Below are 23,088 nucleotides of genomic sequence, written 5' to 3' on the forward strand. Positions count from 1 at the left end.
TTGCTCCAATGGAGCCTTGGCTGTGGGAGGGGAAGAGAGAGACAGAGAGAAATGAGAAGGGGAAGAGTGAAGAAGCAGAGATAGGTGCTTCTCCTGTGTGCCCTGACCAGGAATTGAACCTGGGATTTCCATACGCCAGGCCGACGCTCTACCACTGAGCCAACCGGCCAGGGAAGTGCAATAATATCTTACAGGTGTTCTGATAAAGTTTGTTATTATTAGATAAAAGAGGAAAATTGAGTGAGCCCTTATTGGCAAAGAAAAACACGTTTAGAAGCAACGACAGTTGATGGGATTTGGAATTTGATTAAGACCTGTGGAGAGAGACCCTATGGGGCTCTGAGGCAATGACCTACCAAAGGCAATGGTCCTGGGTCTACTTCTCCTTCAAAATGCATGTCCTTCCTTTTCTCTGCTGTCAGAGCACTGCAGTTTGACTTCTCAGTCATCACTGGGGTTGGCTGTTTGCTTCTGACTTTCACATTATTTGAAGGGAGTAGAAGTGGGCAAGAATTTCAATTCCAAAGAGAAAAGGGAAGAAAGTGTAGAAGGTATATAAACCTAGGAGAAGGATTGTCACAGGTGGCTTGAACCCAGTAGGGAGAACCCCTACCCCTGGGGAAGGAGGAAAAGGCTTTTCCCAATACCAGGTACCAGACGGTGAAGTTGGCTCGGGACAGTTTAGTTGCTATCTCGAAAGCAGAGTGCGTTAGGAGGCCCTGTGCCCCCGATGCAGAGAGGGTCACTTAAAGTCACATACTGACAGTATTTAGGGATCATTTATTCATTCAACCAGTATGGTATGTTTACCATTTTAAGGAACTTTGCAAGTGACCTGCAATTAACAGGGTTAAAGATGTAGTGAATTATGGTCCTTGCCTTGGGAAACTAGATAACTATCATTTAATGTGCCCAAACATAAAATCTCCTGGTTTTTTGCCTCCTGATGCTGTTCTCATCAGTAAATCTAGGGGAATAACAATGCAGGATCTAATAACTTCACACAATTGTTCTGAGAAGAGAAATGATTATGATATAAAAACTAAAAACTCCTTTATAAAGTGCAGGCATTAGCAAAGCATTAATTGTTTAAATGATTTTCAGCTATGTTCTCCCCTTGTTAATCAAGTAGTCATTTGACAGATATTAACTGTACACGTCTGCTGAGCAGGCACTGTCCTGGCATATGGCAGTGAAGAAAACAGACAAAATCTCCACCCTCACGGAGCTGACATTCCCCAGTGGGATGTCTGTTGACATAAATAAAGAGACTCATCAGCTACCTGAGAAAGACAGAAAGCTTATGCTATATGCATCTCTTCACCATTTGTAATATTGAAAAATTGGCAATGATCTAAGCGTCCCTTAATGGGAGACTAATACAAAAAACAATTCTGATGCTTCCAGACTTTGGAAAGCTGTATAGCTATTTAAAAAAATAGAGGCAGCGCCTGATCAGGCAGTGGTGCATTGGATAGAGCATTGGACTGGGACACAGAGGACCCAGGTTTGAACCCCTAGGTCACAGGCTTGAGTGCAGGCTCATCCGGCTTGAGTGAGGGGTCACTGGCTTGAGCATGGGATCATAGACATGACCACATGGTTGCTGGCTTGAGCCCAAAGGTTGCTGGCTTGGAATCCAAGGTTGCTGGTTTGAGCAAGGAGTCACTAGCTCTGCTGTAACCCCCCGGTCAAGGCATATATGAGAAAGCAGTCAATGAACAACTAAGGAGCTGCAACAAAGAATTGATGCTTTTCATCTCTCTCCCTTCCTATCTGTCTGTCCCTGTCTGTCCCTCTCTCTGACTTCCTCTCTCTGTCTTTGTAAAAAAAATAAATAAATAAAATAAAATAAAAAATAGGAGTAGCTATCTGTATGTAGTATCATGGAAAGATCTTTAAGACCTGTTTGTTAAAAGGAGAAAAAAGCAAGTCCCAGAACAATATATAGTATGATCCCATTAATGTTTCAAGTAAACACTACTTGTTTGTGTGTTTTATTCACAAACCTATTCATAGTTATATGTGAATACTTAGATCTCAACCAGAGAAAAATTCTGGAAAGATACATTACTTCCGGACAGGGGAGGAGAACTCATAGAGATGTTGTAGGGCTTGTACTTTAACTGGCCACAATGTTTATTTCTGACAATGAGAGTGCATTTATGTATTGCTTGTGTAATTAAACAAGGAGACACATGCATGTGGGTATGGTTGAGCTCTAGCAGTATGAGAATGGATAACAATTGTTATTCCTTTAATATCCTTTAATGTTCTTTTAACGCCTATAGAGAGAGATATATACACATAGATGAGATGATGCCAAAACATAAAAGGTGGAATTAAAACACGGTGTCCTGGCTCAGAAATCTTGCCTCTCCCCACCCCACCTGCAGTTTATAGTGAAACCTTTTTTTTAAGAGCATCATGGGATGTTGGATAGCAATCCTTGATCTCCCAGTTCTGAGGCACATGTAATTATTTCATGGTTAAGTAGCCCCGGGACCTTTGCAATAGATATGATTTCATTATGAGAGCATCATGCCTCTCCCAGCAGTAATTGAGCTTTGGCTGGAGCCAATGTGGGGGTTCTGGGATGAGATGGGTGGCTCCCAACAGGGTCCCTCTGGTTCCCAAACCAAGCCCAGTGAGCTGGCCATCGCTTTGGCTGACCTCTGAAAACCAACTTGTGTACCCTGGCCGAACCCCATCCATTCTCTCTCTCTCTGCGACCTTGGGCAAGTCTTTGCTGCTTCCAGGTCTCAAGTGGAGGGACTGTACATCCCAGAATATCATTACCAAACTGCAACTTCTTCTTTAGAAATAGAAACTTTTTTCTTTTTAGAAATAGCTTGTCTTCTGTTTAGATTTATGGATTCTGAGGTTTATCTGTACTCAAGCGAGATCTCTTTCTCAAGATTATGAAACTATTTATCTTTAGGTTCTTTTGCAACTTCTATAATTCTTAAAATGTGTGCATCTTTAATACATTTGAAAATGTTTTCTGTGAAACTTCTGATTTTTCTCGTGGCAAGTTGTTACAAAAGGAGACCACATTTGTTCACGTACGCCTGGACAGCAAGGTCCCTGGCCTCAGGTGGCCAGGGGGCTCCATGAAATATTAAACATTCTTAAGAGGTTGCTACATACAAGTAGCAGAGTCCATTCTTGGGGATGTGGAAGTTGGTAAAGCTGCTAGAAAGGGGCCTGAGAACAGAAGTAGGGAGAGCCCCCTCCACTTCTCTGCAGCCCCGGGCTCTAAATCTCTTCGGTGAAGCTGGCCTCTGTCCCCTCCAACTCCTTTGTGTGTGAGAATAAGGCTGGCAGAGCCCCTTGACAGGCTTGGTGGCTTCGGGTCCTAGAGACTAATCCACATTGTTAGTGGGAAAAATGAGTCTCAGAGGTGGGGACAGGGATAGCTCCAGGTCAGGATGAGGTCTAGAAGGACCAGAGATAACCCCTGGGTCCTCACAGCCAATCCACTAACTTGGCAAACTTTTGTTGAGCACCTACTATGTGCCAGGCACTTAGCTAGACTGTGGGAGCACAGTGTGAACCAGTCAAACATAGGGCTGACTGACCAAGGCATTAGGGATTAGAAGGTTTTCCCAGGCAGGACGATACCCTCTGAGAATGCTCAGGTCTGTGCCCTTCCCAGGGGCCCCCAGAGAATCATCAGCCCAACCAGTCTTAGCTGCCAAAAAGCAAAAGCTACTGGTGGAGGCCTGGCATGCTAGACACTGAGTCAGGAGCCAGGGGTCCCAGGTCATCCTGACCATGCAGTAGATGCCAATCAAGGCCAATCTCCAGCAAGGGAAACTTGCTTCCATGGACTGGGGGTGGCGGGGAGTGGATTCCCTCCAGAGATTTCCCTCACAAGGCAGGCAAGCGGGCAAGCTGTCACAGGTGTTGGCTAGCAGCCCATGGATGGGGCTGGGAAGTCCCCATCAGCAATGCAGGGTTCAGGCCCCGCCCTGAAACCCATTAAATCAGGGCCTTGGATGTGAGCCCCTCCCAGCTAAGAATGCCTGTGGGTGGGGTGGTCACAACCTGACAGGTGGCAGCAAGTGGCACTTTCAGGGTGCTTATGGGTTCCTTTAAAGGAGGGGCTCTTTGGGGGCAGCAGGATCCTCGGCACCAGGACACCCAGAGCCTCTCTGGTCCTCATGTGCTCTCAACCTTGAGCAAGTCACCTCACTTCTATAAGCACGTCTATCAGAAATGCATTGTGTTTTACTATAAAAGTCACACATGATCACGAAAGACATAAATGTGACAGAAGAGGAAAAGGTCGGGGAAGGTGCCTACCACCACTGACAGTCCGCTGTAAAAATTCTTCGCGGCCCTGGCCAGTTGGCTCAGTGGTAGAGAGTCGGCCTGGCGTGGGGAAGTCCCGGGTTCGATTCCCAGCCAGGGCACACAGGAGAAGCGCCCATCTGCTTCTCCACCCCTCCCCCTCTCCTTCCTCTCTGTCTCTCTCTTCCCCTCTCTCAGCCAAGGCTCCACTGGAGCAAAGTTTGCCTGGGCACTGAGGATGGCTCTGTGGCCTCTGCCTCAGGCGCTAGAGTGGCTCTGGTCGCAACAGAGCTATGGCCCGGAGGGGCAGAGCATCACCCCCTGGTGGGCGTGTCGGGTGGATCCCGGTCGGATGCATGTGGGAGTCTGTCTGCCTGCCTCCCCGTTTCCAGCTTCAGAAAAATACAAAATAAATAAATAAATAAATAAATAAATAAATAAATAAATAAATAAAAATTCTTCGCAATTTACGAATAGCTGCGCGGGCTTCTCGAGCAGAAGTCGGGATCACAGACTCTCTGTCTCTTGGACTTGTCCTCTGTCAGTGTATTGGTCTGCCTCCTCCTCCTTCAGCCAATGGCCTAGTATTCCAGCATGCACTGGGACGTTCTGGGACTATTTCCACAGGGTAAATTCCTGGAAATGAAATAACCGGCTCAAAAATATTTCTTTACATCCTCAATCCACTGACTATTATCATTCCTTTTTAAAATTTTGATAGTGATGTATGAAAATAATCTTTTTAAATGTAATTTTAAACTATTACTGAGCACTTTTTTTTTAGTATGTTTCATGGCTATTTGTATTTCTTCTGTGTAAAACCTGTTTGTATCTTCCCAATTTTTTCTCTTGGAATGATGGCCTTTTTCTTATCTTAAAATAGCACTTTATATAGTAAAGCCCTTAATCCACTGCTTATCATAGAAGTTACATCTTTCTCTAGTTTGTCTTCTGTTTAGATTTATGGATTCTGAGGTTTATCTCCTCTCAAGAGAGATCTCTTTCTCAAGATTATGAAACTATTCATATTTAGGTTCTTTTGCAACTTCTATAATTCTTAAAATGTGTGCATCTTTAATACATTTGAAAATTTTTTCTGTGAGTGCAATTCAAGGTAGAAATTCACTTTTCTCCCCTCTGAATGAATATCTAATTATTCCAACACTGTTTATGAAACAATCTAGCCTCTTTTTTACTAATGAGAAGTATAATCTTTATCACATACCAGGTCCCCATAAATACAACTTATTCCCCATTAACTGATTTCATTCTATTTTACATTCTAATTTGTTCATCTATCTGATATTCCTACAACATTATCACAATGATTAATTCCTCTGACTCTGTAATATCTTTTAATAAAGCCAAGAGAGCAATGCATACCCTCTTGTTTTTCTTGTTTCATAAAATTTGCCATTTCTCATGTATCCATTTTTTGGGGATAATGTTTAGAATCAACTTGCCAGTTCTTTAAATCAGAAATTGTATTGGGTTTGCATAAAACATAGAAACTGATTTGGAGGAGAATCGAAATCTAAATCATGATACCTAGTCATCCCAAAAAGAAATGCAAGAAGTGACTTTGTTTAGATTTTCTTTGATATTCTGCAATATTTGCTTCTAAACAGGTCTTGGATGTTTCTTTAATGAATTAGTCATCGTGTTTTCAGTTTTGTGAGTGATTTATGCTTTGTTTTTGCTCTAGCGAATAGAATAATTTTTCATTTCGATTTTCAATTTGTTATCACTATGAGATGAGAAAACTAGTTTGCATCTGGGAACCTTTGTGAACCTCCTTATTGTTTCTATTAAATAACTAGTTGAGTCTCTCAGATTTCCTATTTAATAACTGCTTTACTTATTACCGGAGTAAAGTATGTCTACTGTAGAAAATGAAAACATACAAAAGGAAACAAACAGTATTTGTAAAATCTACTCTTTAGAAATAGTCATTCTTAACATTTTGAAAAAAATATATATATAGTATATACGATACTTATAAGTACTTTCAAAGAGTATCATTATATTCAATATATAACAATAGCTACTGATGTAGACCATATGTATATCTAGCTTCTAAAATAGCATCATAATATGCATAATGTTTTCTAATCCACTTTTCCTACTTAATAACCTATAAATCTTTTCCACATTACAATTTTACATTATCATTCTAACAACTGTATTAAATGTGTGAATTTACTTAAGCAATCCCTAACTGCAGACATGCAGGTTAAGTCAACTGTTTAATATTATAAATTCAGAGCGAACATCTTACTACCTAAATCTTTGCAAACACTCATGGTTATTTCTTTAGGAGACATTTCCAGAAGTAGAATTTCTGGGTCCAAAGGCATGCAGAAATCTAAGGCTCTGGGGGACACATTGACAAATTGCCCTCGGAAAGCTTATGCGCATTTCTTTTTCATATCTTGCTTCCTCCGTAAACACCATGATAGGCATTTCTTAAGTTCTTAAACTCTGTGGCAACATCATTCTAATGGTGACAGAGTGTTTTGTGAGTCACCTACCCTCTGTTGCAGCCTCTGCCGTTTCTTCTGCTTCCTGGGATAAACCCAAGAGTGCCTGACTTTCAGACCCTGTAGCCTCCTTGGATGGGAGCTTGGCTTCCGGCTACAACGTCTCCCGGTAGAAACAAAATGGTTAACTTGGCCGCTCTCATTTCCTCTCTGCAGCCAGAAGGTGGCGGGGGGGGGGGGGGGGGGGGGGGGCATCATGAAATGTTAATCTTTCTCAAGAGATTGCTACCTACAAGGAGCAGAAGATCTATTTTGTGCTGTAAAAAAACCACAAAAACAAACAAACAAAAAAAACACCACCACGCTCTTCCCTGTCATTTTTTATCAGTGAAAAGGGTGTCATATTTATCCTGTCAGATGTTCCCTTGGCAAGAAACCCCTAATTCGGGAACCCTTCCAGCAAGGAGATACGTTTTTCTAAGCAGCAAATGACTGACTACAAACACATCTGCATTGACAAGTCGCAACTTATATCCTTCTATGGTGTTTCTGCTCTTTTGAAAATGTTAATAAAAACTTAATGTGGAAAAAAAACAACTTTTTCCAAATATGTGTACCAATGAGCCTGAGGCAACTCATACTTTCTTATAAAATAAAGTAGGTCACTCACATCAATCATGTTGTCTTAGCACATTTTTTCCAAATTAGGAATTCTCCATCCATCATACCACGTTATGGCATCCCTTTTCCAAACATTTCCTTTTAATATGCTCTTTAACATGATAAGAAAATCTAATAGAATACATTAGTGTCACTTTCCAGTGATGGAGTGTTTCCTCCTGTTGCAATTCACAATGAGTTCAGGGAAACATTTTTACTAGTTCACTCTCTAACAGCGATCACTTGTTGAAAATATGACAATGGCCCCAAAGCTGCCAAGGCCACACTTGGGTGTTAGCCTCAGAAAGATCACAGGGCTCCCACTTCACCTCTCCATGTGTTGTGTATGTAGAAAACTCAAAAGATGTGTGTGTCCCAAAGCAAGATCGTAAATCCAGATTCTGTACGTGAAGGGGAGTGTTTAAATTTAGCCTGTCAATCCAGTAGGGTTGCATATGCATGCGTACTCCCATATATAGATCAAAAGCTTGTATTGGGCTTCATTTTAAAACCACATTGCTCCCAGAACATTTCCAGTTCTCCTGGATCATGCAGAAAGGGAGGATCCTTGGCTTAATATGAGTGAGATTCTCCAAAACAAGTTACCATCCTTTTAAAGGTGAATTCGGACCCGTGTGAAACGCAGGCTCTGTTTACAGCCCGCTTGAGATACCTGTGTTTGCATGTCCATATATTTGACAACATTCACCTGGCAAAAACAGGGGGTTTGTTTCTACTCAGATTGCTGGTTCTCAGACTCATGTGTTCGGTGTTAACACTTGAATCTCTTCAGGGATTTTTTTTTTTGGACAGAGTTTTGGAAGAAAACATTTGGGAAAGTTGGGAATGGGAGAGGTTTGTAGCGCGCCCAGGAATTCAGCTGTTCCAGGCTTTTGGCCACCCAAACGGAAAACATCTGAATAGAAAAGGGAAAGTTGAGCCTATTTTCTGGACCTTTCATCTGGACATGTGGGGTCCTGTAGACACTCCATAAGTCACATCACTCTGCCTCACATCTTGCGAAAGAGGAAGGTACAGTTACAGCCTCTGATCAGCCATAGCGTCCTGGCGCTGCCCCACCAGGGCTCCCAGCTAACGACTTGAGGCTGCGCGTGCCCGGGAAATGTCATTAGCTCGTTAATCACAAAAATGACTGTGCCAGGAGCGGTGGAGGACAGAAAAATGAGACACAGCTCCTGCCCTTCGGAAGCTTGAAGTCAGGCTTGATAGCAAGCAGGATAAGGAAAAGAAAGAGATGCCCGGGAAGTTCAGAGAGGGAGAGCTCATGGCCAGGTAGGGATGGATGGGATCCGAGTCCAACCAGATGATGAGCTTTGAACCAGACCCTGAATGATTGGATCTGCACAAATGGAGGAAGGGCAGTCTAGGTCAAGGGCACAGAGAGAGTAGAGAGGCAGGCGTGAGAAAGCATGCCAAGAAATAATTCGTAGAGAGGCATGAGAGGGAATCCAGGAAGATTGAAGCACGTGTGGGAAGAGCCTTGAAGGCCGAGCTAAGGACCAAGCCTCCAGGGAGCGCTCCTCTCCCATGCCCCTGGAATAGGAAGACTAGTAGGGTGACACTATGTATGTTGGTGCATCTGAACCCTCTCCACCATTTCTCTCTTTTATGTTTCTCCTTCATACATAGGCAAATGCTATAGCCCATCGAAGCGGTTTCCATGGCTAAGGTTGGCGCGCCATCTGGGACACTCCTGCTGGCCTCATAACCATTGCTCACAGAGGATGCCCCCACGTGCCAGTGTTCCCATGAGTTGATGAAAGTGTATAGAAGAAGCTGCCACTTTCCTTCCGGCCCATGGACCCCGAGGCGCCGCCGCCATCTAAGACATCAGCTGTTCTGGTAAATTCATTAGTTTGTTCACCAAACATTTATTGAGCAACTGCTACGTGGGCGCTTCACGTTGCTGTGTGTGCTGGGGACACAGGGTAGAAACAAAACACACAGGAACCCTGTCTTCATGGAGGTTTTCTTTCCGGTGGGAACGAAAGAGTCAACAGGTCATTTCTGAGAGTTATAAGGGAAATAAAGAGAATAAGCCAAGTGGCGTGATGGAGAGTGACCGGGGGCAGAAGGGGGGACAACCACCTCGGGGAAGCAGGTCTGAGATGGCCTGAAAGATGGAGGCGGAGGAGGCACCAGCCAGACCAAGAGCTGGGGAGGACGTGGCAAGTGCGAACACGTGGACAGTGGGAGATGCCAGTAAGTGAGGGGAAAGGGAGCCGATTGGGGACTTGGGGTGCAGGGGGAAGCACCTGCGGGCTTGTGAGCAGGGTGATAACTGAGCTCTGAATATCGGGGTACCCACTGCAGAGCCGCCATTAGCCACCATCTGCTCCAGCCTCACCGTTGCCAACTTTTTCCGCAAAGTCAAAATGAGTGTTGGGAGTGCATCAGCTTTTATTTTTACAGCAATCTTTGTACCCAAACCACCGTAGCATTTTTAATAATAAACTGGCAGGGAGTCAGACATCTGTAGTTGAAAAAAACAGCCCAAGCCAAGTATTTCTAAATGTTTTATATTTACTTGTAACATTAGAATAACCATGAGGTTGCTTTTTGCATAATCGGAACCATTCTCATTAGGGATCGACAGACCTCGTCCTTCATGGGCTTGGGTGGTGGTTTTCATTACAGCAGTGACATTGATCTGACGGGGGTGAATCTCTCCTTGAACGTTTGTGGATAAAAAAGGGGAAGGAGTTGAGGGAAGCCAGGTCAAGCTAGGAAAATAAGAACTCTGCAGAAGTAATCATCAGCTTGCATTGGGATTCCATGAAAAGAGCCCAGGCTGGGCAACCTTTGGCAAGTCACTTAACCTCTCTGAGCTTCCATGTCCTCATATGCAAAGTGGGGATGATAACTGAATTCACTTCATGGAGTGGTGGTGAGTTCTAAATGAAATAACAAAGGGACAGAGGCCCGGAACAAGGCTGTGACTGGTTGCCTTTCTCCAAAGTTAATCCTCAACATCCAAGATTGATTTGTATCTTTTTTGCTGGAGTAGGGTTGCAAGATTTAGCAAATAAAAATAAGGGATACCCAGTTACATTTGAACTTCAGATAAACAACAAATATTTAGTATAAGTATGCTTCATGCAATCTTTGGGACATCCTTAGGGTAAACAAGTATTTGTTGTTTATCTGAAATTAAAATTTAACTAGGCACCTTGTATTTTATTTGGAAATCATGTTCTAAAGGTTTAATCATGTTCTAAGATCATTAAGAAAAAGTGATTTTGAGACACATTCGGTTTTGGTACACTAATTGGGCCCCTGTGTTAGAGGCAGTTTAACATCCTGGGAAAGACTGTGCCTTTCCTGCTCAGTGAATCCCCAGTGCCCAGAACAGAGCCTGGCATCCAGGTGCTCGATAAGATGTACTGAATGAACAGCTAAAGACCTTGTTAGTAGTCAATGGAAGATTCGATAAGTTCACATGTTTTAAACGCACCTTATAGATCAAGCATCTCCTTTGCCTACGGTAGGTGACAAGGCAGAGACCCACTGACCACCCACACTCCCTGCCACCAGAATCAACCTGGAACGGAACAGGAGGGCAGCCTCAAGCCCCTGCCTTCGCTCCCGGCCACCTGCCGCCAATATGGAGGTAGCTCTCTGCAGTTCACATCTTGGGCCCTGCCCTGAACTCCCCTCCACGGTGTCCTCCCAAAACAACACAGGCTGTCAGATTATTTCACACCGATTCATTTCATACCGCACTGATTTTATTAAAGAGGAAGATAAAGCTTCCAGGTTCAGAGTCCAGTCTTTTCTCCCCCTTCCTCCTGGCGGACAAGAGACATCTGGGCTGCGCTAGGGGGAATGGTGGGCTTTCGGGCTAGGGAGAAGCTGCTGGTGGAAGGGAAAGTCAGGTGCAGACCCTTCTGAGCGTCCCAGGCCAATAACAAATGTCTACATTTCCTGGGAAGTGGTGAGCACGGAGGATTTCCCCAGGAATCTGGGCTCGGCTTGTAAAGAAACGATCCCAACATCAAGAAAAGAAGCCGGCCAGTAAATTCCTAGTCAGTTCATTTTCTAAGACTTCTGAATGTGTTTTGAATTTCCTCTAAATTAAGATCATCATAAAAGGTTAAGATATTTAAACAGAGCTCCACCTGATCCCAGGGCTTGATTTGTATGCTTAATTAGTTCCCGAACACAGGGTTCAGAGCTTCTTATAAAAACAGGGTAATGACTCAAGGTATATTTGGGTATTAGATTGAACGATGTTAAAGGGACATTCAGACCCATCTCAAAGGCCTTAACCTGCCCTTGATCTGTGCTGGAAGCTTTTGCTGACATCTGTTTCAAAGAGATATCAAAAAAACTTTCCAGTGGCCTCATGATAAAACAAAAATCCATACGGCGATAGATATCAGGCATTAAAATGCTTGGGATTCAGCAGTGCCTGAGGAATGTGTAGCCCAGAATACAGCAGTGGGGGGTGGGTTTTCAGGAGGGGCTCTGAGAACTGAGAGTGCCTTGGCTCAATATGGAGAGGGAGCAGCTGGGTCACAAATGTCCCCAGGGCCCTTTGTTCTTCCGTGTGCTTTAAGTCCCTGATAATAAATCAGGTGCTCCTGTGTGTGAGACATAAGTCAGGTCACTGGGAGACACTCCCCCAGCTCCCATGCAAGCCCACCCTCCCCGCTCCCCTCCCAGAAGCTCACTCTGGAGGCACCCCCAGTAGAAGTAAGGTGTGGCATGGACTCCTCCACACTCCCTGGTTCAGTTGTGAGACTAGCCTCACCCCTAACCCGCACTGCAATGAGGGGGCGCACACTCCATGTAACACAGCTTTCAGAGAAGCCCCCTCCCCAACCTCCAATCGGCTTCCTACCCCTCAATCTTTCCTGTAGACACACTCTGGATCCAGTATGTTTGCGAACATGTGGGACACGTGTGGGAAATCGCAAAGTCACCTAGGGCCATGTCACAGCCCCTCGGTGAGGATCAGGCTCATCTATTGGCTTCAGTGTCCCATCACTCTACCCCAACTCATTCATTCACCCACACAGTCACCTGTCCTTTCAATAAGTGCTCACCAGGCCCCCACTGTGCACGGGGGATAAGGTGTTATGGGAAAACCAGCTTTGATTTGAGTGTCGTCCTTCTCCCGGAGCTCAGTCTAAGGGGATAAAGCAGCCACAGGAAGACCAGGACTAAATGAGGCCGTCACAGGTGTGTGAGGGAGGAGTGAGCCATGTGATGGAGGACACATGAGAGAAAGAGACCAGTGCAGGCCGGTAATGAGGGCAGCTTCACAGAAGAGCATGGCATTTGCCCTGGGTTCTGAAGGATGTACCCATTTGGTACAATGAGAATGACAAGGCACTCCAGGCAGAGGGAGTGACAAGAACAAACGCCCAAAGAAAGAAATCCACTGTGTAGCCCCAAAACAGTAAGTCACTTTCCAGGTACAAACAGCATATACATCCCTGCGCAGCTGATCTTCATGCTTGTCAAGTCAATCGGGCAGGTCTAACTGTTTCTATTTTAAAGATCAGAAAACCAAGGCGCATAGAAGTTTCACAATTTAGATGTTGTGGAGCCCAGACTTAAACTTAGGCTTCAACTTCTCAGATCCACCTAAGGCTGAAAAGAAAAGGTCAGATTATCAAGGGTCTTAAATGAAAAGCTGAGGAGGCGGCTGTTTCCTCTGCAGTCACATCAAGGACTTTGAGCAGGGCTGGAAGACCCAATGGGCAGCTCTGAGCAGGGGAAGCCGGGGCGGAAGGAGGCTGGGTGCAGGAAGGCAAAGGAAGAACCTGTGGCAGTCAGTCCCTCAGAGGTCCTAGATCCGATCTGGGCCGGAGCCAGAGGAGAAAGGAGAGCAAGGATGCAGGCGTTATACTGCAAGGATTTGAAGTTATACTGCTCCATGCAGAGGGCAGGAGACAGACTCTGAGAACCCTTGTAGCTGTGCTTGCAAAGGGCTGCTGATTCTTCCTGAAGTCAGCTGAGACATTAGCATCGGTGACAGCGCAAGGTGCGGCCAGTTACAAGCCAGGCACTTTCACATGTATTTCCTCACTTAATCCTCATCACAACCCTATGAAGTGGCTAATCTTTTCACTCCCTTTTACAGATGAGCAAATCAAGGCACACAGTGGTTAAGGAGCTTGGCCATGGTTACCCAGGGAGAAAAATGAGAGCAATGTGAACAGGTCCCACCAGGAGCCTGAACTCTTGGCCGCTACTTACAACTGCCCCCCTTAGGTCTTGCACACCGCGCAGATGGCCGGGGCTGAGGTGGCTCTCATCCCAAATCTAAATGCATCTGCCTAACTGTCCTTCCTTGGCCTGCAAAACCCTCCCCACTCTGGCCCAGAGTTACCTTTTTCCTTTGTTACCTCCTGCTGGGTCCTGAGGGAGCCTGCTGCCATAGCCCTGCAGGCAGGAGGCCAGATCCAGGCTGTGATACAGAGAGAGAGAGAGAGAGAGAGAGTCCCTGTGAGCTGGAGTCCCAGCCTGGGGTGTCACAGCAGGAGACCTCAAACCAGGCCAAGCTCAGTGGGACTGAGATCAAAGGCAGCGGGGAGGGGGGTGGGGAGGCAGAGCAACAAGGAACAGAAATGAGCAGGGGTGAGGCTGGTCTCGTATCATTCCTGTGGCTGCATCCATGGCTGGGGCTTCTTTGAAGGTCTGGGCCACCCCCAGCCCGGGTGCGAGGCGGAAGATCTCCCCTCCCTGGGTTCCCATGCCAGGGGCTGGGGCCTGAGAAGTCGTGGGTCAACAAAAGAAAGGTCCATCCCCCAGCCCCACCACGATGACCTCTCCTCCTAGGGTCCCTTCAGTCGGGACGCTGTGCCCACGGCCAGACTCTCGGATGTTGCTGGCTATCACGGTCCTGCGTGGGTGTGGATAACTCATGGCTTGGTGTGTTACACTCTTCACAGCTCTGGGCCTAGCACGAGGCACATAGTAGGACTTCCAGAAACCCTTACGACACATCTTTTGTGTGGCCCCAGATCCATGAAAGCTCTCAGAAGGGACACTGACGAAGAGCCAGAGTGCCACAGGCAGGGGAGAAGCACTGTCCAGGGAACCCAGGCCCCGGGTTCTCCCCTAGCTATGTCACCGACTTCCAAAACAAGCCACAACGCCTCAGTTTCCCCATTAGTGGCACTAAGGAAAGGTTAGCTGGTCCCAAAGGTTCCAGAAACCCTCCTCATCTTCACTTACTGGCCACCTCTTAGGTAGTTCTTAGTTCTGAGTCACCTCCTCCAAGAGGCCCTCCATGACCACCTCAGCTACAGCAGTCCCCTCCCCTCTCCCAGGCATCTCTAACTGTCCCCTGTCCGTGGTCTCTATCTGACCTTTTCCTAATTGGACATTCTTCCACATACGTATTAGCTGTCTCTCTGAGTAGGACGGAAGTGCCAGGACAGCACTGAGCCTACTGGAGCTTGCCTCTGCTGCTTCCTGCTCTGTTTCCAGAGCCCAGCATAGAGCCTGGCCCAGAGTAGGTGCTCAAGTAATGTTTGCTGAATGAATGAATGAACCGTGAGCACTTTCCTACGTCATTAGATATTCCTTAAAAAACCATGTATGTATTGGCTATAAAACAGCCCAAAACATGGGTGTATTAGAATATATTAAACCAATCCCTTATTATTGACATTTACATTAACAGTTACCATTTATTCAGCACCTAAGGAAGGTCACTTTTGTTCTTCATTTACTGCCTGTCTCCCACAGTAAGGGCATCAGCTGCATGGGAGCAGGAACCCTCTCTTCCTGGGTCTCACTGTCCCTGCCCCAAGCCCATGGTCTGGTACACAAGTGCTATTTGAAGGGATTTATTAAATGAAATAAGGGCTTTCCTGCCTCCAAGAACACTTTCAATTACTTTTGCCCCTCCCTACAGTTCGGCATTTCAAAAGTTGTTTCTCTACCCAGCAGGTGCGCTCATTATGTACTAATTCACTTTCCTGTTTTACAAAGTCAGTTCTAGCTGCAGTCCCACCACTCGGGGAGCTTCTGGCCATGAAAGAATCGGGAGAATTGGTGTCACATGTCCAGCTGATGTCATTCCAGATCACCACAAAGGAATGTGAAGCGTCAGTCAGCCCAAGTGGCCTCGTTGGGAGTCACTACGCCATTCCATGAGACTCATAGAAATTGCCGAAATGCTCAGGAATCCACAGAACACTGTCAGCCAAGCCTCGGAGCCCTAGGGTCCCTGGACTGCACATCCTCACGCTTGCCAGAGGTGCTGGTGTCGGAGGGGTTGCCAAGCCTTCACCTGTGGCCTTCTAACCACTGCCGGCCACAGCAGAAACCCACAGGTCAGGCCGTGTGAGGAGATGGACACCCTGGAAGTTGTCCACTTGGTGCAGAGATTTGGTTGGGCCCAGCAGCCTCCCTGTGACTGTGCAAAGCAAGTCCAGATGGCATGAGATGCACCATCAGTGATGCCAAGAAATCCTGCATATGCCCCTTGGCACGCTGCCTCCCAGGGCAGCCACAGCCTGGACAGGGGGTGCTCCTGACGGCTGGCCAAGGGAGCACAGGACCACCTGCCTGTAGAGGACGTGTTGTAAGTGCTACTAGACCACGGCAACCTTGCTGTGCTTCCACAGCACCAACATGAGCTCTGGAGGGGCCTTTTCTCTCTCCACAGGTTTCCCATGGCGATGTCTCCTTTAAGCCTGAGGTAGAAGTAAGACAGAGCAGATATTAGGAAGGCTGAGAAATATATTATGACAAGTCTGAGGTCAGCCAGCACGATGTGAGAGGCCAGGACTGGAGCCTCGTTACTCACACCAGGCTTCCACCAGGGGACGCAGACAGGGACTGTGTACCATAAAGACACTGTCCAGAAGTTAGGAACAAGGTCTGCCCACACAGTTGGGCACTACATTAGGGCACCCCCACCAAAGGAGTGCCAATCACATCTCGGGCAGCATCAATTTGTATATTTATTCCATTTCTCTGGATTGCAATAAAGTGTCTATTATTATAAAATCAGTATATCATAACACTTTCCCAGCAGACAGAAGTCATGTGTCTTGGCGAAGAGACCCCTTATTTTATTCTGCACAGAGGTACTGTGTGACCTGCAGCAACCCTGAGAGAAGCCACTCATCCTTGGGAAGCCTGTACCCTTCTAGGCAGAAGCAGGAAGAGTGGTCTTGCTACATGCCCACAGATTCAGCTTCCCCAGTGGCGAGGATCTGGGGAAGGGAGCCCTCAGGGTACAGGCACCTACAAATCAATAAGACGAAAAACAAGCGATGGGGAAACGGGGCGGAAGGCATGACATTATCACAGAGGATGAGAAGGAAGGCAGTGAACGTATGAAGGCTGGTTGTGGACATTTGTTATCGTTTGTCCTGCATAGCATCCTAGGGCCCCTACCGTCTCCTGAGAGCCTGGGTGCGCCCGGTTCTGGGCTAAGCACTGTGCGCGAATGACCTCACTTTTCTTTCTATGGCCCTTTGTGGGAGGGGCTTCTGTCTCTTCTAGCAGGTGAGGCAGCAGGTGAGTCTGGCTCCCAGGCATGGTTTCTTTTGGTTGTTTTGGTTTTTTTTCATTTGAATTTTTCTTGGTGGACAAGGACTCTCCAGGGGTCAGTTTCCATCCTCCTCTGTTATAACCATGCTGACTTAAAAACATAAGACTTTTTTTTAGCAGTTTTACTGAGATATAATTCACATACCATACAATTCATCCATTTACAGCATAGAACTCAATAGTTTCCAGTATATTCACAGTATTGGCCACATCAATTTTAGACCATTTTCATCACCTCATAAAGAAAGCCTGTACCCTTTTAACTCTCACCTCCCTACCCCTCTATCCCTCCACCAGCCCTGGGCAATTATTAATCTCCTTTCTACCTCTATAGAAGACGCTTATTCTAGACATTTCCTATACATGGAACAAGACAAAGCATAGCCTTTCGTGCCTGGCTTCGTGCGCCTAGCACAAGGTTTCCCAGATTCAAACACACGGCAGCTTGTGTCAGCACTGCATGTCTTTGTAGGAGCAAATGATTTTCCCTTGTATGGACACCCTATGTGCTATGTATCCATTCATCAGCTTGGGAGATAATGTTTTCTTGAAAGCAGCCCCTGTTCTAAGGGTCTTATCTCATTTAATCCTCACAGCAACCTTATGAGGTAGGTGTTATTAGGACCTCTGTTTCACAGAGAGGAAAGCAAATGCCCAGAGAAAGGATCTAACCTGCCCAAGCTCACACAGCTCTTGAAGACCTGCTTGGCCACTAAGCTTGACTGCAATTCCCAGGGACACAGATTCCTCTCTTTATTGGGATCTTCCGGGGCCAGTTGAGCATACCTCAGCCCACTCATTTATCCCTGAGTGGAATCCAAGATGGCGCAGCGGGCACCTCCCGTCTTTATTACTCACCCCCAACCCCAACTTGGCTCCTTCTCCAGCCTCTTCAATCACCCCTTCAGTTGAGAACATTCCGGAAAACCACTTTCACAATACAAACACTTTCTTCAACAAATGATGTTTGGTCAACAAACCTCTTCAAAAGGTGTCATTTGGGCCTGTGAAATCCTCATTATTTGGGACCTCACTAATTCAATATTTATGATCTTTTCAAGAGGCTGTGCTAGGCTAGAGTATGATTTGGTTAGCAAACTTTTCTTCACTATGAATTTGTAATTCATAGTGTAAACAAGATGGTAGAAGCCATGTTTAAACAAAGTGTTTTCGAGCCTCCTCAAAAATTGCAGAAACACCGGGAGCGACCCAATAGCTTAGACGTAACTTACACCCAAGCCTTACCCATTCCTTAAGCAGGTCCCCTTGAGATCCGGCAGGCAGCCTCGCTAAATGGGGCAGTGACCGCCTCCCTTCAAAACGTGGTATTTCAGACGCACCCTCTGAATCAGCTGAACCAGCCCTGGTCCTCAGTTTAGCTTCTTCTTTGGCAAAACTTGTTGCTGCCAATTAGACATTCCACAGAACTAAGTAGTGAGCCCCCGACCCCTCTCGGGCCACACTGGAACGAGAAACATTTAATATCAGGTCCTAGGAAAGACCACCAGGAAAGGAGTTCCAGAGGGGCTTCTAAATGGGGATCCCTCCTTCCTTCCACAGCATCCTGTTATTTGTCCCACAGGGAGATTCGCCTCTCCGGAAAGTCTGAGGACAGGGTGGCAGCCCACAGCCACCGGGGCAAGCACTCAGTATCTCCAGCTGATGGAGTCCTGGCAGCCTTTGTTCTAGTCATTTCCTGAGGTCCAGCCAGGGAGACAGCAGAGGAAAAGGCCGGAGTGGGGAGTGTCTGCCCATCCCAGTGCTTCCAGCCTGAAACCCTCCACTTCTTTCCAAAGTCTTAGGCCTGGGATTGCCCAGTGTTAAGGGTTCGGGCTGCCCCATTCTGTCCCAGTTTAGGAGTTAATTATTTTAAAGTAACAAAGAGATTGCAATCTTGTGCTGCTTTCCAGGGGACGCCTTTTATCCTGTCCACGGAGCAGATTCAGTGACGTTCTAGGAGGGGTGGAGGGCGGGGGAGAGCTCAGAGACTCGGCAAAGGCGGAGGTTTGTGACCCACTGAACCTGGCTTCCGCCATCCCCCGGTGTGCAGACACAGAGGACCAGGGCAGGAGATGAGAGCTGTGCTCAGAGCTGGCCCCGTCCTGGCCTTCTGCTAATGTATCCTCTCTGGGCCCATTTCTCCTGCCCCAAAACGGGACATTTGGCTGAAAAGGACGGCGAACAGCCTTCAACTCATGCCCTAATTCTCACCCTTTGGTAGGGGCTGCCAGGAGAGCTGTGTTGAGAAATATCTTGAAGGTGAGTGCGAGAAAGCAAGCTGGGACAAACCAACTGTGTCTGCTCGAGCACAGGAGAGCGGTGGCACATTTCCTTGACAAATCTTTGCCACTCCAGACATGGATATCCGAAGTCCTCTTTGGCTCATATCTTGTATGATTGTCTGATTCCTCTTGCCAGTTGTTTTCTTTGCCTTCTCGAAGGGCCTAGTTCCAGGACTCTTCCTGCCCACCAGGAATTAGTCGTCTACAGACAACTGCTTGTAGGATTGAGCCATTCCAATTAGAGACCACCAAGGCCAGAGGAAGCCAGGACCTCTCGAGACTAGAAATAAACCCAAAAGAGAGTCTATCCTGCCTGACCAGGTGGTGGCGCAGTGGATAGAGCGTCGATCTGGGACACAGAGGATCTAGGTTTGAAACCCTGAGGTCACTGGCTTGAGCACAGGGCCATCTGGCTTGAGCATGGGCTCACCAGCTTGAGCGCGAGGTTGCTGGCTTGAGCATGGGATCATAGACATGACCCCATGGTCCCTGGTTTGAGCCCAAAGTTTGCTGGCTTGAAGCCAAGGTCTCTGGCTTCAGCACAAGGTCACTGGCTTAAGCATGGGGTCACTGGCTCAGCTGCAGCCCCCCAGTCAAGGCACATATGAACAAGGAGCAATCAATGAACAACTGAGGTGACACAACTAAGACTGATGCTTCTCATCCCTTTCCCTTCCTGTCTGTCTGTCCCTCTCTCTGTCTCTCTCTCACTAAATAGACAAACGCTGTCCACTTTGTTTAGGCATGGAAGATTGAATAAGCCAAATAACCCTCTGAAAAATGTGAAAAGCATTTTGAGCCGAGCTCTCCTGGGAATGGGGAGGCCTCCCTGTCTGTAAGGCCGAGATGATAACTGCGTCCCCGGGTGGGGTCGTTGTGATGGTGCAGTGAGATCATTCAGGCAAAGATGCCAGAGCCTGGCCCCGTGCTCAGTGTCTAACACGAGCAATCCAGTGTCCACAGTCTCATATCCTCTAGAACTGCTCTTGGGTGACAACAGGCCTGCAGATATGAAATCTAGTCTGAAAGCAGCCCTACCATCCGCAGGGCAGGAGCTGGCTCACTCACCCCCAGGCCCCGCGTTGGCCAGTTCCAATAATGTGACATTTCTCATTCCTGAGATGTCTACCTGTGTGTGTGTGTGTGTGTGTGTGTGTGTGTGTGTGTGTGTGTGTGTGGAGGAGGGGGCTGTGTGCATGTGTGAGTGCGTATGTGCCTTTCAGAGCAGGGGAAAATCCATATTCTCTCTCTTCTGACCGAATTAATCAAATAAATCTTCTGTAAGGAGCTGCTAAATGAATCACAGATGTCTCTGCCCTTTTACAGGTTGCAGAAAGCACCCGTTACAGTTCTTTTAATTTATCAGAGGAAAATAGATGCCCTCGTGTGCCCCTTCCCGCTTGCAATAATAATCAGAACCAGTCTATTTTCCAAGGGTCCGAGACTCATTTTCAAAAAATGTGTATCAATAGATGTAACAGCAGGAAGGTTATTTTGCCAAGCCCAGCCTCCAGCACAGCGAAGGTGCCCTGGCTGGGCAGAGCGTTTATAAAACCACATTTAATAAAAGAGTGTTATATTAAGTATGTTTGCGAGTGTATTTAAGCATATGGTTTCCATATCAGGCGTAAAGATGGCAAACACATGGCTTACCTTCTTTCTAACCTTTCCTGGGGACGTCCTTTCCAGGGGGTGGTGGGACGGGAGGAGTTGGGGTGGATGCAAGTTAAGTGTGTGTTGTTTGGCTTTGCCTTTGACAACTCTGGTTCCCATGGAAAGGCGCCGAGGAAGGTTCAGACAGCACGTGACGACTCTCTGCCTCTTCCATTTCTGATCTTCAGCCCAAGAAACCTGCTCTGCTCGCTTTTTTTCAGAGGTCCCCTAGCTCTCCCTCGCCTCCTCCACCGCGCATGCGCGGGAGGCCCGCTGACATTAAAGTGCGAATCAGCTTTGGCAGCAGAGAACTTGAGCTCCCGGGTTTTTCAACGTGAACCCGTTGGTCAACACAAGAGCTCTGAGGAAGGCTGCCCAGCTTGGTGTCCGTGACCTCCCGTTCACCAGCCAGCCATCCGACTACAGGATTCGTCTGCCTAGAGATCCCCCTTTGGAACGTGCCTTGGGACGGAGGATTTATCTTTTACCTTTAGGTCAAAGGCAATGGGCGATGGCCCAGTAGGCTCGCGGTCCCTAGAAATGAAGCAAGAAAAGGCCTCCACCACCCACTGCCCTAAAACAATCTACACAGTCCCCTCACTCTGATTCTGAGACCATCCCGGAAGCCCAAATGCCAAACTAGAAAGGGAATCGGGGTGGGGGGGTTGCAGTGAGGCCACCCTGCCCACCCCACCAGCCCAAACAGATTTGCCTGAGCGAGTTATAAATCTACTGGTACCATTTCTTTTTCGTCACTTGCCTAATCCGGTGCCCTTCGTTTCATGTGCTGTAATTATTAACATCTGCTTTCTGAGCCCGGACTGCGTGGAGTTTGCAAAGGCAGTTTTCAGTCCAGAACAATGGTGACAGCTGTTTCATTTAGCCTAGGGCCAGCACTTCCTGTTCAGTCTACATCTGCCCTCCTGTGTCCAATTTCTGTTTCGGGGGTCTTGTGTTTTGTTTTCTGGGTTTCTTTCCCCCCTTCATCTGACCTTACTATATATTTAAGAAGAATTTCTAACTTAGTGCTCCAGCTAGTATTTCTGGCACATATGCTTATTAGATTGGTGACAGCCAGAGAGAGATAGGAGAAAGCCAGGGTTCTCCAGCAGCTCACGGGGTGGAGAGCAGAGGCAGCACGGAGGGCTGACCAGGGACCCGGTGCTAAGGAGAGTCTTGGGCCTTGGAGTTGGGGAATAGGCTAACCTCCTTGGAACTTAGACACAGGAAAAATGGGCTTCGCTCATCTCTCCCCTGGCTGGTGTCATCTCTAGGGCTTATTTGGTAAGGAATCACCCAAACGTCCCACTAAGGGGACCGTGTTTCTGGGTGGCCACCAACACGCAGGCTTGTCAGGTGGCACAAAATCACTTCTTCCCACTGAGTCTCTGGCAAGGCAGTAAAAAGCCCTTCCGCTATGCGCAGGGAGGTCCGCGGCCTGGAGAAAGGAAGTACTGTGGACAAGAGAATAAATAAAAGAGAAATAAAATGTTAGATGACCTGCCTGGACCCTCTGAGCTGCACGCACCCAAAGGAACCAGAGAACTTGCCCTGCTCATTTATACCCTTCCATCCAACCCACCTGTCCCAATTCCAAGTGGCCCAAGCCTGGGAGCCCCAGCGTGGCAGCAAGTTACTATCTGAGGCTCCACCACAAGTGCTGGGTTAGAAGCTTCGAGATTTGTGAAGGCATTGCTGGATGCTCATTGCCAACTAGGGTAAAAACTGGTGTCCGGTTGGGTAAGAACAGGCATGGATGTGCGGGTGTCCTGTGGATGCCCAAAGCGGAACATGGGGACGGGGGTGTCGTTAACTCAAATTGGGACATCCCAAGACTGTGTCGGTCCCTTTGGCGGGATCTCAGAGCATCGGGTTTGGCAGAGACCCTGGAGAGCCAGTGCCTGTGGCCCCCTATCTCTTTCTGTCTTTTATTTTTTAAGATTTTATTTATTTATTTTAAAGAGAGGAGAGAGAGAAAGGGGTGGGGAGGAACAGGAAGCACCAACTCAGTGTTGCTTCCCGTATGTGCCTTGATAAGGCAAGTTCGGGGCTTCAAAGCAGCAACTTCAGCGTTCCAGGTTGAGTCTTTATCCTCTGTGCCCCCGCAGGTCAGCTACCCTTCATTTTTCTTAACGGATGAAATTGAGCAACAGAGAGAGGAAGTGCCTATTGGT

General features: G+C 47.2%; 1 long non-coding RNA gene across 5 annotated transcripts in view; it reads left to right on the forward strand.

Annotated features, from left to right (window-relative positions):
* Positions 1-20,813, forward strand: part of LOC136384682 (uncharacterized) — a 35,180-nt gene extending 14,367 nt beyond the window's left edge. Inside the window, exons 2-3 of one of the 5 annotated variants that reach the window (XR_010747642.1) lie at positions 9,087-9,659; positions 15,408-20,813. This is a non-coding gene — a long non-coding RNA (uncharacterized lncRNA). Of the gene's footprint in view, positions 1-9,086; positions 9,660-10,918; positions 11,195-15,407 lie in introns of those variants that run through there. The other 4 variants (XR_010747639.1, XR_010747643.1, XR_010747641.1 and 1 more) reach the window with 4 other exon arrangements.
* The last annotated feature ends 2,275 nt before the right edge of the window (positions 20,814-23,088 follow it).

The sequence above is a fragment of the Saccopteryx leptura genome, chromosome 13 (assembly GCF_036850995.1).
Source record: "Saccopteryx leptura isolate mSacLep1 chromosome 13, mSacLep1_pri_phased_curated, whole genome shotgun sequence".
In the NCBI taxonomy this organism is placed as follows: Eukaryota; Metazoa; Chordata; class Mammalia; order Chiroptera; family Emballonuridae; genus Saccopteryx; species Saccopteryx leptura.